This window comes from Psittacula echo, assembly GCF_963264785.1.
Source record: "Psittacula echo genome assembly, chromosome: 1".
NCBI classification, from domain to species: Eukaryota; Metazoa; Chordata; class Aves; order Psittaciformes; family Psittacidae; genus Psittacula; species Psittacula echo.
The window spans coordinates 29,795,881-29,809,375 of NC_137735.1; positions in this window are offsets into that span (position 1 = coordinate 29,795,881).

Below are 13,495 nucleotides of genomic sequence, written 5' to 3' on the forward strand. Positions count from 1 at the left end.
GAGCAACATACAAAATAATACAGCAAAAGCCAAGACTAATAAATTTGTTGAATACATAGACATATTTTTTGGATGACTGGTCTGGTAGGTCAGTATGATCTCCACAGTTTGTTCTAGAAGAAATCTTGATTAGGACCATTCATACAGATCTTTATCACACATGTGAACTTCAACCATTGCTCTAAAAGCAAAGAGCAGATGCAACATGGAAATGAGCCAAATTAAGATGGAAACAAATACCCTTGCAGGAGTACAGTTGTTAATGCCTCTGGAGGGGTGCAACTACATTGAAAGATGAAAAAATTACAAATGTAGTGATTTTTTATCCTGGTAATATAAATGTCAGATAAACAGTTCCTAGCTAGTTCATGCAGCCAAGACAACAGGGGGAGGGAAAGCCCACAGCACCTGGATGACTAGTATTAGACATAATGAGAAGAAGAAAACAGCCATAAAATGTTAGCAAACTGCAGCTCCTGAGCTGCCGGTGTATGCAACCCATTTACAGCCCCAAACAGCTTCGTCGGAGTCTCTGGAGGAAGCAGCATTCAGCAGACTGCCTTGCAACACCAGCTCCGGGAAGTCATCAATCAGCCTGGTGAGGGTTATGCTGAGATTCTGCCCAGATGAGAGGTTATCAGCAAAAGTAATGTCCCTGGCAAAAGAAGTGGAACCAAAAATGGATGCATCCTTGTGATCATCAAGGAAAACTCAACATCCTTCGCAAGATGAATGTCCTTGACTTTCCTCTGAAGCTCCTGTGGAGATGTAGCAGTATTGGTGGTAGTGTTTCAGCATGGCAGGATGACACATCAGAAAGAAATAAGCTAGCTCTTACGTAAGCCCTGACTGGAAAAAAAATTACTAATCCCCAGGTCATAAACGAAGACAACCACATGGGGTCTGATTGAGGATGCTGCCCAGCACCCTGCTTCTGCCCCACAGGAGGTGTCTGGGAAACAGCAAGAGAACAAAACACCTGTAGAGAGAGATGCTTTCCTGCTACCTTTTCCATGTCACCTATGGTCGAGGAGCCTTGTCCAGAGGTCACATCCTGATTGATAAGGAAACTATGTGCTTGAACTGTCAATTCAAAGAAATGAGGGCACTGAAATGAATACTGCTTTCAGTGAGGGAGTACACATCTGGATACTGGGAAGCAAAATAATAGAGGCTGAGGTGTGAAGTGAAAAGGTGTGAACCCCTTCAGTCTACCTCAAACCCTGGAGGAGTTATAAAGCACACAGATAATAGGGCTCCAGGCTCCTGCTGTCTGAAGTATCTGACAGGCAGGAATGCTGGCAGGAAAATGGGAGGTTTTATTTTCTGGCATAAGCACAGTGTCTGGATCAGGGTTTCAAAGCTGAATACAGTGTCACATAGCAAGGTCAGTATTTTCTGTGGCCATTTTACAATCACTGTGATTCCACCCATATCAAGTCCCAGTGACAGACTGAGGGATCAAATCTAACAGGCAGCAGCTACTAAAATGTTATGGGGTTCCTATCTAGAAACAGCACTCTCCAAAACTGTCTAGCTGCTATCTAACAAAACTGTGGTTAAAAACCAGCCCATGATGGTGTTGAGGTGAGGGAACATTTTTCCTTTTGTCCACCAGCAAGTGTTACACACACAGACTGGTAATCTTTGAAGCACTAAAGCTATACATAATACCTGCACTTTGGCAAATACAACAACAATAAAATGGGCATTTAAAACAACAACAAAAAAATGTCTACATAAAATTTCTATGAATTGAAAACATTTAAAAATATAAAGAATCCCCCATCAGCATTTACTAGTTCCCAAATCTTTATAAAAGAGATATTTCTCACATATTCGTATCCTTCGGGAATGTTGCCATTATGCGGAATGGTATTTTTTGTATATACCTACTACAGATTGAGCTACTAAACAAAGGGCCACCTATTAAATTTTTGCATGGAAAGAATATGTAGGTTCTTTAATGATGAAGGCTGCTTTCCACTTCCACAATCTGAAAGACCAGTAATAAAGAAAATTATTTTTCACAAGAACAGCAGTAGCTTAATCTAGTTATTTTGTGGATCCCAGATTATGATAAACATACTCTGCACTGCCTTTTATACCTCTATGATCTGTCAGAGCTATGCATATTCTGGCCATGATGGGTGAGAACATGAAATTAGCAGATTTGTCAGCATACTCATCCTTCATAGGATGAGTATAGATGTTGCACATCTGGTTGTGCACCTAGTGGTAAACATTTGAAAGTGCTCGGGGAAAATAAAGGAAGTGGGGATTTTAAACAAGAAAGTATAAAGGGGGTCAGCAAGGGGTTTGCAAGGAATCCTCTAGCAAGGTGAAAATGAAAACATCCCACAAAAATATACACTAAGAAATGAAAACTCAACAAACTTATTTCACTGAAAGCAAGTTAGAAGTTCTTGCTGTCCTGAAGAGCAGGAGGCTCAGTGGTTTCAAGTCACCGTGTCTCATTAAATATATTTTTCCTACTTTTGCCTCTCCTTCAGTGTTCCCACTGGTTCTCCTACTTGTGCTATAACATATGATGTGATCTGCAAGGCTGTTTACCAGCTATTTTTGGGGCAATTTCCTTACAAGCTGGTTTCAGATCACTTGCAGATGGTTAGTTTTTTGTGCTAATGATGCTGAGCATTTGAAATTGTTTTATCATCCAGACGGTTGCTTTGTTTCTGTGGAAGGAAAACCCCATCTACTCCATTTTGTCAGAAAGCAGGAATATATTAGAATATAGAGTCTGTATGGTTATATATCCATGAAAATTCCTATATAAAATATAATTTCTAAGCAATTCATGGAGAATGACAATTTTGCAAAAATATGAATGTTAACTGTAAAGTGTGAACCCAAAGATAAATCATGATCTCCACTCTGTTGTAATAACTGTTTGGTAAAATATCCATTTTTTCCTAACTGTTAATCAGCTGTTTTCAATGCTAAGAGGTTACCCAGATGATTCCTACACCACCACTCACAGCAAGGCTGGAACATGTTCTTTTTCTCTTTTTAGATCTGAGCTGCAGATTGCATGTTTCGTTCAAGAATCCTGTTCCCAGAGAAATGCTTTCCAAGTGTACATTTTATTTAAAATGATCTTCTAGTGCTTGTAGTTGTCTGCCTCCTTATCTGTTGTCTGTTTTCACTTTGTGAAGTTTCACTGAACCCCATAGAGATGGCTCTTCTGTGTTTTTGGTAGGGATTGTCATATTCTTACCATAATTGCCCAACACAAATCTCTTAAGAGTTACTGGGTTTGAGGCTGAATTTTAATATAAATATTCAGGAAACCGTTTCCATCTCAGGCAGACTATCTGACCATCCAACACAGAAAATACCACTCTTCTTTTTTTTCCTGTGAGAATGATATTTCTACTCTAAGCACATAACACAGATTTGCCTGCAGCCAGAACACTATTTCTTAAAATGAGTCATCCATGAAAACAGATAGGTTTAAATTACAGAAAAATGCTTTGCAAACTAACCAGTGTTGCAAAACCAGAAATAGCTCAGGAGACCTGGAGAGACTCCAGTTCCACAGCATTCATCCATTCCCCCAGTCCCCAGCCATTCAGTCTTCCTGTCATCCTCCCTCCTTTTGGGAGATGGTTAAGTTTTGATTAATGCAAGACTAAAAATCTGTCCAGAAATTGATGTGTTAATAGGGAGTAAGAAACAAGTCACTACATCTACTATTTCCAACAGGAGAGTCACTGTAGAGGCTGTTCTGAGCTTTGTCTCATAGTCTCTACTTTTGTTACGTACATAAATTTGGGACACCATAGTTAAGTAACAGACAACCACAGAGCATCTCATCCAATGAATTCCCTTGCCTGTTCATGGAAAGAGTTGACTGAAGCTAGCACAGTGTTTCTGTTTGTGGTTTTGATGACCTGAATCCAAACCCAACCATTTTCTGTTCCATCTGGGAGCTTGAAAGTCATAGCCTGTCCTGGAAGTACAGGCATCTTGGATCTAGAAGTAAACTCCTTCAGCAATTGCAGAAAAGCCTGGATTATTCTACAGAACATACGGCTTAGACTGTGCATGTTACAAAACCTTTCCTGCCATGACACACTGCAACCCAGAGTCATTTATTTCAAACACAAACTTCTTTCTGCCTCCTGCCTACAGAGGTCTGCTTGGGGACAGGACCTGAAACAGAGTTGAATTCCTGATCCCTGTCTTCTCATCAGTTAAAACAGCCAGCCAGGGCCAAGAAGACGGCTCATCCCAGCCACCATCCAGGTTTAGTGCTATGCTGCAGCCTGCATGTAATAATTTAGAGATGAGGTTTTCATAAACAGGGTATCTCCACGGCTTCAAAAATATTTGCAGGAACAGCTCTGTCATGTGTGAATTTCTTTGCAGAACTATGAACTCTGAATCACAACACTTATCTTCAGTCAACATCAATGCACGTTGCTGATGGCCTGAAGATTGTGATTATTTCAACAAAATTAACGGACATATGGGAAGGAAAATCTGCAACCAGTTTTGTGTCAAATAAAGTGCATTAGCTGTTGGACATCTGTATTTGCATTTCCTCTCACCAAACGCAGTTTGTTATCACCTAAACAAATTCACAATATTTCTCCATGCCACTGAATACAGATTTATTGTTTGCATCTACAACCTCTTCTTCCTCCCTTCCTTTCTCCTTCCCTCTCCCCCTCTCCAAAAAGGTTTGATCAAACCATTGCACCCAACTAAATCACTGCCAGCTTTTCCAGACATTGGGCTTCCTATATGTAATAGCTGAGAATGAGCCCCCAACTTTGAAATCAGACAGCCTGTATACCAATACTTGCACTTTCCAATGGGAAACATCTTACTTCTGTTCTTCTTCCACGTTATTCTTTTTCCTTTCCTCTTTCAGTGCTCTCACGCTCATGGTTGAGGGAGGTTTAAACAGAGTCTCACCATGACACAAAATACATAGCAGCACTTTGGGAAGTTTGACAATCTAGAATACATGTTTAGACTTCCTGACTCAGAGACAATGCAGAAAAGAGAGTTCTGGCAAGCTTCCTGGAGATGGGATGCAATTGCTTTGCTCTGCAATATACAGTAGGGGTTGTTACAGGCACTTTGAACATTGACAGAGCACCAGTTCAAGAAAAAAATAATTTTTTAGTCTTTGTGTTCTAATTAAATGCAACTTAGTGGAGTTTCTGCATATGAGAAAGCTGACTGGAAAGAAATCAGATTGCTGTGAACTAAAAAGAAATTACAGCATGACACTGAACAGCATGTAAGTATGGCACAGTTCCTCTCAAAGTACCTCTCAGATTTTGTTGGCTTTTCCTCCTCTGACTTCTTTAAGAAATGAGTGCCCCTTCATCATTTTTTCTCCTGTGTGATTACTCATTTCCTGCACACATGGCATTTGGGACAATTCATAAGATCTATTAGGTCCACAAATGCTGGGAAAAACAGACTGGAATTTCCAGGTGATATCTGTGCACATCACCATAAAAAAAGATCTGATCTAACTTCATGTCCATATGCATAACCTGGTTTATATATACAATTCTAGTAACAGCCACCTAAACATATTTGAACCTTTCCTAGCTTATAGTCTTTGGTCCCTAACTTGCCCTCAGTACAATGTGCTGTCTTTTGAGCATACATGGCTTTCCCACTCTTAGTTCCTTCTGACCTCCCTCTCCTCCATCTCTGAACTGCCTTCTCTTCTCCTTCAGTGCCCATGAAGCCCCCAACAATCAGAGCCCATCATCCCCAGATCTCCTCTCAGTTGACTCCTTGCATTCCCCCATGTTTCTATCCCTGAGGCAAGTGAGACAAAGGCAGATGGAAATTATACTCAGAAATTCCAAATTCTTCCAACTTTTTTTTAAACTAGATCTTTCACTTCAAATTTTATATCACTGTTTATAAGGTGAGTTTGTGCTTGTCGGTAACATCATTATTTATAATGCACTTTAACTCCAATGATCACTTTCAGTCTTCATTAATTTGCAGGGGTTTATTGTGATTCAGCAGATACAGATTTTTAAAACCAGGAAGATAATGTTTACTAAAAGGCTGAACAACTAGTACGAGAGGTCAAGCGCACTGAAACAGATCTCTCAAATTCAAAGAAGATTTCATGTAAAAGCAATATTTCCTTTAAAAAATTAAAAAATAAGAGCAGATCATGGATACCTTAAATGAAGCCAGGAAAATACTTTGAAAGCGTATTTTGTCTCACAGCAGTTATCACCAGTTTGTGCAGAAATCTCAATGCACAAAGCTCATTCCTGCTCCTAAGGCACTCAGCTCCCCCTCGCTCTGTGTGGATTGTCTACAGTCTAGAGCAGGAAACTTGCCCCTGAAATGTTAGTATAATAATAACCATAATCATAGCAAAATATCCTAGTTGATCTTTTTTGGCTCATGGCCTGAAAAATACCCCAACCATAAACTGTTTACAGAATACGGCAGGGCTTTTTTTTTTTCCTTCCATGTGCAATCACATTTATTTCTCCCAGCAGATATGACAAAAATCACTGGTAACAAATAAAATCTTAAGAAAAAAGCAAACTTGTTTCTGATACAGCTAAATAAAAGACACCTTCAAAGCCAAGCTCTGCCATACTGCAGTGGTGCTGGGTTTTTTTTAATATTTAAAGGCAATCTCTCTCAGCATAGGAAATCTTCAAGGGAATAATAATACAATTCAAATGGATGTAAGAAGCCAGGGCATACAGGAGATAGCTTATTGCATTATTCTAAAATGATCTGTTCAAATATGCATGTTTTAACTTACATCACAGCAATTTTGATGCATTCTACTAGACTGTATTATCTATATAAATCTAGGTAGTTAACCATTTTAATTAATAAAATTATAGCATTGATTAGAATCATAACAGATGTGCAAATAAAATTCACAGAGAAAAATCAAGCTCTTCCCAAAAGAACAACAAAAAAATGAGAGGACCTTTAGGGAAAAGGTTTTAGGAAGCAGTAAATACATCTGAGAGAGGCAAGGTTATCTGGGATTTATACATGTTTCCAAATATTTATGCCAGGTGCTAAAAAGCAGCATTGCCCTTGCTTGAAACTATTTGGACAAGCAGGCTTACAGCTTTCCTCTCTGTGTAAACAGTATAGCAGCATTCTAAACAGATTAATAGTGGTATCTGTTCAAGTCAAATATTTATGTAGGCTACATGAGTGGAAAAGGTAGTCTAAGGAGAACATTTTAACCGCAGATTCTAAAAGGTACTGAAGTACCCTGCCTGCATGAAACAGCCCACCTTCACAAAATCATGTTGTTTAAAATGGAAAAGTTTCATGACCTAATCCATTATTTCCGGTGACCTAAGAAAGATTTTCTCTCCCTTTTAGAGCTGTCAGAGACATTTATATTTGTGCTAACTGCCACAGCAGAGAGGTACCAGTACGAAAGCCTGCTAAACCAGAGTTCAATGGCCAAGCAGTAGACTGAGAAGGGAGCACAGATTCTCTCTGGTCTTACTGTGGTTTTATTCTGCAATTATGAATGAGCAACTAATACTTAAATTGCCTCATCTGCACCCAAGTGGAAGGGAAAACAGAAAAAGTGAGATGGGGACCACGCTGCTCCATCATATCAGAGGACAGCAGAGCCCCTGGACAGTCAGAGCTGCCGCCCTTGGGGAAGGCTGCTCCCATAGCAGATACTGCTGCTGTTGTTTGCACAGCAAGGGCCACAGCCTACTGTCAGTCTGTAATGGAGGACAGTATGGAATAGGTCTTCTAGTCCATAAAATCTGTTGAAGAAACTCAGATTTTATGGTGGTGTTTTGGGTCAGGCAAAATTGACAGACACTAAACCAGGTCTTATTTAAGACTGAAAAAGCTGAAGCAGTGTTTGTTGTCTCTCCTCAGTGATCAGTGGATTTGAAGAAAACTTTAGGCATCCCCTTGCATATGAATCAACACTCCTTATACATTTTTCCCCTAATTTTTTGAGCTTTTCAATACAAGTAAGAATTCATTTCAAACAATAAACAGCTATGGAATTAGAGCAGCACATCACAGAGGCTGAACTATTTTATAGCTTAAACCTAACGGGTCAAGTTTCGTCACAATGTTTTCAACATCTGCAGATTTCCCTTGTTTTATGGAAGACAGAAGTAAATGTCTTGCAGAACAGGCACCAGAAAGGAACAGCCAAGATATTTAGGTGGCACAGCTGTACTGCCTCAAGAGCTGGACAGAAAGCTTTCTCCAAGAGTAAGCGGAGTGAGGAAGCCTTGCACAGCTACATGCGTTGACCCTTGTTTTGTTAATCCGGGCATTTGTCTTCTGCCTTGGAAGCCAAACAGCAATGGTTAATTGATCTGGATCACAGAAAGACTGGTGGAATCACTCAATGCATGGGAAAATCACCTTCTGCTAAAGCCAAGTCTCTAAACACTAGCACTCATGGGCTCTGATGATGTTACAAGCCCAGGAAACCCACCACCTTCAGGAATAGCCCATTTCTATGCCAGTGGACTGCAGTATAGCCCTGGACCTGGCTGTTCTGGGGACTTTGAGCACAGGCTGAGAGAGCAGAAGGTGCAGAGGCACTGCTGGGTGCATCAGCAGTGAGGAACAGGTACACTGGAGGCAGACAGTTCCAGGGAAAGGAAACAGGAGGCTTGTTAATTGGCTGGATAGTGGATTTTTCTGTGTGGGACAGTTTGGGGGATTTGTGCTGCCTGTGCACTCTGTGGGAGGTGATACAGCTGGTGTTCAGCTCTACCAAGCCAACACCTACACTTGAGCCTCCTGCCATCTGAATTTGTCTGCATGTTAAACTGGAGCTCCAAACCATCTATTACTAAGGTCTATTACTAAGTGGAGGAAAATGAAGAGAATTTCTCTACGTACAAGAGTTGCAAACAAACAAAAACTGCAAAGGAGCAGCAGTTTGTGAGGGCAAAGTAGCTTTTCTCCCCGTTAATTTCCTGCAGAGGTGTGAAAGCAGGTAATAAAGGCTTTTGAGAGAGGCACTGCCTTACTGAGGTTGTGGGAGCATCTTCACTTGTGTGGGTGACTGCCCTAGGAGTTGTAAGGCAGGAGCCCATCCTGCACCCACATCCAGCAGGAGCAAAGGAGATAGGGGGAAGAGGAGCCAAGCCGTTGGTGCAGATGCGGGAGCACCCTTATCGAGAGCCACAGGGTTTTGCACAGCCAACTCAGGTTCTTGCATGCTGGCCAAACTTTTTGGTCCCCTGCCTCACACCCTGTCCCCATTTGCAGGGGCAGACAGGGACAAGGGAGTCAGCCTACTCATAGGTCTTGCAAGGGATCCCCAGCACAGCACCTCCTGCTGTTCCCTGTTTGGAAAATTGTGTGGGAGCAGCAGCTCACACAGCTGAACTCCTCCTGACTTCTTTTTGCAGCACAGGCTCCAGAGAAGAAGCCTTATGTAGGACCTGGTTTTCCAGCTGGTTTTCAGCATTCCCAGCTGAGCTTTCTTGCAGGAAATGTGCACCTTGGAGCACAGCCATCTGCATCGGCTGTAATCCCAGCAAGCCTTCCTGCCTCACTGGGTCTGGGGATAGCAGCCATGGAACATGGCACAGGAACCGTCCTGTCCTGTCCCTGCCTCAGAAAGGCAGAAAGTTAAAAAGAAAACACAAAGCTACCCAAAACACGACTGCAATTCACTGCTGCTCAGCTGGCATGGGTCTGATCACATGAAGCTCAGGAAGGCTTTGCTTAGCCTGCTCAATGCCCTCCCATCTGAGCCTCAGCCTGCAGAAATGCACGCAGGAAAAAACAAAGCCAACGAACCTGTCAAAAATTAACTTGTGCATGATTATAGACTGGGGCTATAAACCCTGAGTTATAGATCCTGAGGGATAAATGGGTTTGGATTAAATAGTCCACCTTTAGAGGCTTGAGTTCTGAATTTCAGCTATCTTTTTCAAATACAGAGGTGGTGCTCTAAGCAGCTATGCATAATTCCTGGAAATGTCATTGCCAAAGAAAAATTACCGAGGACAAGTGGGACTAGATTTGAGACTATTCTAGAAGATCAGGAAATGGAAGTGGTGTTTTCACTTAGATTTAGGGAGTCTCCTCAACAAGCAATACTTCCATTCAGTTCTTTTTGCAAGACAGGTAACTCTGTCAGAGGATGCTGACTGCTGGCAGTCACAGCCCCTGCCCTCATGCCACAAACACTGGCTTTCAGAGGTTCGTATTCACAACTGGTCTTCCAGCCACATTTCTGCACAATGTTGAGTGAGCATTTTGGGAATGCTTCCAGAGCAAAGGCCAGCATCTTGATCTTGGATGATCCTCTTCTCCTTCTTTCAGGATTTACTGGGCTGGCAATTCAGCTCCTGTCATCTAATTGCTCAGGCGAACTGAATCATACAAAATCTGGTCTGACTCATCAGAGGAAATTTCACATTCTTGCACACAGGCACACAGGAAAGACTCACACATTTTTAAATGAGTAACCAAAGACAGAGCAATTTCTGAAAGAGGCTGATAACATGGCTCTGTCCTTATGCTGGTCAAAACAGAAGTGCCGCATCTGCTATAGACACAGCACACACCTCTATTTTGTACCAATGGATTAGTACAAACCTATCAAACACATTCTAACTCATCGAAGCAGGCATTCAACCTGCAGAGAGTTGAGAGAGAGCTATTTTCTGTCTCAACTGAAAATAATAATAATAGTTCAATTGCACACAGGAAGTATGAAACTCTTCAAAACAGGAAGGAGAGGATGCTTTCTGGATGAACAACACATCTAGATGCATGCTATTTTCTAGCCTAAGTGGATTCCTTTCCAGATGAACATTTTTTTTACACCACTGCTTTTGTAGATGGGATACATCATATGCTTGTACGTAGTCAGTAGACTTTAGTTAATGTAATTAATATTAATAAGTTCACAGAACTCTGATTTTTTACATGTATCTCATAATATAAAGCACTGCAAAGAAAAGTCAAGTCACTTAGAGAAAAGTAAATATTCTGATAGCTTTTTTTTCTTAACATCTTGCTGTTGTACAGTAATACCATACCATAAGAAAAAAGTACATACTTTGGGGGTGTGGGGATTTTAGACTGAAACAATTTTAAGGGAAGTTACAGGAAACCCAGTTAAATGGATGCCAAAATTTTTCCAATGAGCCAAGCCAAATTCAATGTAATCCAATCTAAGGAACATCAAGAGGAACACTCTGAGCCTTGCTATGATTATCTATGTCTATGCCTCCACACAGTCCAATTTGCAGTGCAGTGTGACTTAGCTGGGGGTTCATAAATAGATCTTTAACCTTCCAATTAAGTCAAATTATAGCTGAATTAAGCATCTTATTGTGGTGCCATGCTATATGCTTTAGATAACAGGGCAAGGTACTGATTGAATGGGAACTGTGATTATTCATAAACTCAGAAACACCTGAGTACTTGCCCTCCCACAGATTGTATGCTACAGCTGAGCTTGCAATGGCCTTTTTCCAGTTAACGTGATGATTTTTTTATATTCTATAGAAACAGGATTATCTCCCTCCCTCCTTTCCCTCCTTCTCATAACTTAATGGCAATTGATATACAGACACACTAAATAATTTTACTCTTAAATGAACCGATTTGTAATTTAATACACGAGAGCTCCAGAGCTAATCTACTGCCACATCAGTAGAGGGACACAGCTCCAGATTTAGGAATCTTCCTTTTCTCTACCCTCCCCCTGCTTTCTCAGCTTTCTGATAGATAAGTTGTTTGGCTTCTTCCTACTCACAAGAGGAAGATGGAGGACACATTAGGCTGGTAGTTCAATGTGCATAGATGAAAGGCAGAAAGATGAGCCAAAGAATCATAAAACTTCCAAGGCTAACTGCTGCAACCTCTGCAGTCTGACTGAGCTTACATGTTTGTGTGCCTTTACAAATTAATCTGCAGATCAGAAAGAACCCTTTGTATTTTTTATTTTCTACCACTCCAGCCAGCCCCAGAAAAGCAGCAAGCATCATTGGCTCATGCTTGCACCAGCTGAGATCTTGTGAGCAGCTTATTCTTCCTTCTCAACTCCCAGACCCCAAGTGCATAATGCAAAAGGACCCCTCTTGCTGGGGATGGTCAATAAGAACATGGGCTTCGAGGCTAGATTGCTCTGCTACAAGATATCAAAGCAAAAGCCAACTAGTCCTGTGGCTCTGCAGAGACCAGTGCAATGAGCAGAGAGCTGTGGTCATCTTCCTTCAGCAATCTGAACCACCAGAGGCCAGATAAGAGTCTGGGACAATCACTGCCTAATTTAGGTCTGGAAGAAAAATTCCTCTTTGGGCCCAGTGTCTGTTGTCCAGCCCAGAAATCACAGATTTGAGTCACAATGACCTGCCCAACAACTGACAGTGAGGAACAGAAGAACCTTGTGGTTCACTGCAGATGAAAGGAGGTGCCTCGAGGAGCTGTCTGAATATGCAGCAGCAGCAAGGCACCTGGAGGGGCCATGTACACACTGTGGGATGCCTTGCCAACGCCAACACCATCACTACAAAGTTTGAGCTGAAAAAGTTCTTAAAGTATCTATGTTAGACTAACAAGCCACCCCTGCTCAGATTAACTGGGCAGTCACATACAGTATAGCAAGAGGCATGTGAAATGCTTTATTTTCATCATGTACGTCATAAACATCAGTCCTTCCACGGCACTTGAAAGCTGTCTCAGTGTTGTTCCTTCAATCGCTAGTTGTTCACTCATCAGACAGCAATCAAGACCTGCCATCCCATCCAAGGACAAACCTCACACCCAACCACAAGCAGTTCAGGTCTTTGAAATAGGCAGTGAAAGAAATACCTTATACCCTATATAAATCAGTAAATTTTGCTAACAGTTTACAAGAAGAAAAAAAAGAAAATCTTCTTTCTCCAATAAATTCAATTTCTGAGCAGTTTCTGAAACGCTCAAAAAAGTTTCACTTTTCACCATGGTGTTGGTTATTTTCTGATTGATTCCATAACACTGCAGCAGTGCTTTGGCCAGAGGTTTTCCTTGACCAGAAAAAAAGCTGAATTTGAATGTCTAATATTGCAGTCCACACAGTGGAGACTTCCCTTTCAGGAAGCACTTTAGTCATCTAAACTTCAAATTCCTGATTTTAGGAGGCTTGGCAAAACACAAGGATCCATAATTGTGCATGCAAAATACTGAAAGTGTGAGCGGATGCCAAAATCTGCGTCCCGTGCACACAGAACAGCTACATTTGCATGAAATCCTTTCCTAGATAAGGACTTCTGATCCGGAAATGTATCATAAAGGTTACAGGTGTTGTTTGTTTTGCTCAGACAGTAGAACTAAGATCCAGAAGAAGACTCAATTCAACATACACTACAAAAAAACAGCAGCAGAGATGAGAACATGAAATCTATGTAATTGTTCTGGGTTTTGTTGCTTGGGTATCCAAAGCTGAGCAGCAGCTGTTGTGAAAGCAGCAGGAGGGTAACTGGAGGAGCCTGGCTTGCCA